Here is a 2,500-nt window from a genome sequence, read left to right on the forward strand (position 1 = left end):
GACAGTCCAAAATTTTAACATAGCTGTAAGATAATAAGAGAAAGTAAGACTGAAAAATAGACTTGATATCTTTTTATTTGAAAATTTGATAGTGTCCAAGAACATCGTTTGGCATCAGAAAATGGGGAAGTGGGTGGATGGAAAGGTTGCGTCTGGCAAAGTTGATAGTTCTTTACTCATTCAACTCATAGATATTTCAGTGATGTATCAATGATGGGACGAAGATTACATTCATCATGTTGCCGTATACTATTTCACGTTTGGAATAAAGATTATAATGGTAAATGTATCTTTTCGGTGCAAGGGGTTCATTTTAGTATAGTTTATATTTTATGCAAGAAGACGGCAGGGAAAGGGAAGAAACTGTTCTCAGCTCTTTAAAAAACAAAAACATGAAAAAAAACCCAACAAACACATCGAGTCATCATGGTCATGTATGACTAACAAAATACATGCTGAGTCACACACACATCTAATCTGCGAAAGATCACAGCAAAACTGTATTCTTGGAGGCTATTCCTTCTTAGATGTTTCAGTGATGTATCAATGATGGGACGAAGATTACCTTGAGGCTGTAGATTTACGTTCATGTTAATCAGATCTGGTGCGATATCGTTATCAGTCTTGACTCAAATCTGACCACTGTGCCCATTCAGGTAGTCATGGACGCATACACAAATTAACGTGTTTAAAAAAAATAATAATTATATATATATATATATATATATATATATACATACATACATACACACACACATATATAAACACATTCCCAGTTGCCTCAGTGTCTTTCGGCACGTGAGACTGGAAGACATGTCCGCATGTGAAGCTGTTGGACAGAGTTTCGTACTTTATACATGGACACATTTTAGTTCTCACTTTCAGGGTGTGTTGTGAAACCTAGACAGCAACAAGTTGCTGCATTATGACTATGTAGTAAACACAGATTTGAACAATGCTCCAAATGGAAAAAAAGTGGACACGAATGTAGCAACATAATATTGGAAGTGTGGTTGGGTGGGTGGGTGGTGGTTGTGGTATCCGTAGTAGGGGGTATTCGTGTTTATGAAAATCTTATGATATGCCGTAGTTTCATCAACCAACACAACTAAGACTTCTTTTTTTTCTTTTCTTTTTTCTTTTTCGTTTTTTTTTCTTTTTTTGTGCTGCCCCATCATCTGCACCGTTTCAATGGCATTACTCCCACGCCGCTCATTTAGATTCCCCAATACACGGCCACGCCCGGGTTCGTCCGTCACAGTTCCAGCGTCGGCAGTCCGCAGGGAACCATTGATGTTAGGTCGCCAGGAAGCCACACACCAGAGGAGACCCTGCACTGCTGCTGAGTCACTTCGGTGGTGTTCAGTGGTGCCTGTTCTGATTTAACTAACTTAGGATACCACATACTAAGCCCCCTACAAAGCCAATAATGGCTTAGTCGCGGAGCCAGACTGAGTGAGCGTCTCTCCCAGAGTGGAGACCGCCACCACGTCCCCCAAATAACAGCACCCCATGAATCTGCCGACACTGAAGACATTGACAGGACTCAACCCAAGCACAGAAGTGGAGGGGTATCGAAACTGAGGTCACCATGAGAGCAGGGCATGAAAGGCCACAGGCTTTGAGACTGTTTTGTTTATATTGATGATGATGGAAGAGGAGGAGGAGGAGGACGACGATGACAATGTTGCTATGGAGGTCCATTTTGGTTTGGGACTGCGTGACAAGGTTGTCATAATGATATCCCGGCGTTAACCAGGCCCGAGAGATACATATACTTGCAGTGTTGGTCAAGTTATTAGAGCGTTGTAGTATGCTTCATTAATTTGCACTGTATTGCATTGCAGTGCAGTGCTGCGTACTGTGTTGTAGTGCAGTGTAGTGTCGTGTAGTGTCGATGATGTGGTGTGGTGTGATGTGGCCGTGTGGTGTGGTGTAGTATAGTATGATAGCGTAGTATTAGTCTGAGGAAGTTGAGATGCGAAGGAAGGGAGATTTTTTGGTAGTGATGGTGTGTTATGAGGCTGTGTGCACCCACGTGTGTGTGTTTGTGTGTGAATTTGTGTAGATATCGCCGACCACACACACACACACACACACACACACACACACACACACACACACACACACACACACACACACTCCTTCCACCTACACACACCGAGGCACATTCACACTCGCGCGCAACTAACAGGGAGCAAACAGATGGAAAGAGAGAGAGGAGAACACTGAACACTGAATGGTTTAATGAATAGGCCACTGGCCCATGTCATTGAGGGTGGTTACAAATTCATAGTCACATCAGATGAATAGAGAGAGAGGAGAGAGAGAGAGAGAGAGTGTGTGTGTGTGTGTGTAGGTGTGTGATTCACTGACACACAGACAGAGAGGCAGACATAGACGTGGAGACGTACTTTGATACCTCCTTCAAATTCATCAAAACACCTGCTCCTGTATGTATCATTGTGTCTTGCAGCTCAACTTTTTGTGCGCGCACGTG

The 2,500-nt window shown here is 43.0% G+C and overlaps 1 protein-coding gene across 1 annotated transcript in view; it reads left to right on the forward strand.

The window, feature by feature from the left end:
- The window catches only part of LOC143287570 (PDZ and LIM domain protein 7-like), a 16,375-nt gene that overhangs the window by 453 nt on the left and 13,422 nt on the right, over positions 1-2,500 (forward strand). The window lies entirely within an intron of this gene.

The sequence above is a fragment of the Babylonia areolata genome, chromosome 11 (genome assembly GCF_041734735.1).
Source record: "Babylonia areolata isolate BAREFJ2019XMU chromosome 11, ASM4173473v1, whole genome shotgun sequence".
NCBI lineage: Eukaryota > Metazoa > Mollusca > Gastropoda > Neogastropoda > Buccinidae > Babylonia > Babylonia areolata.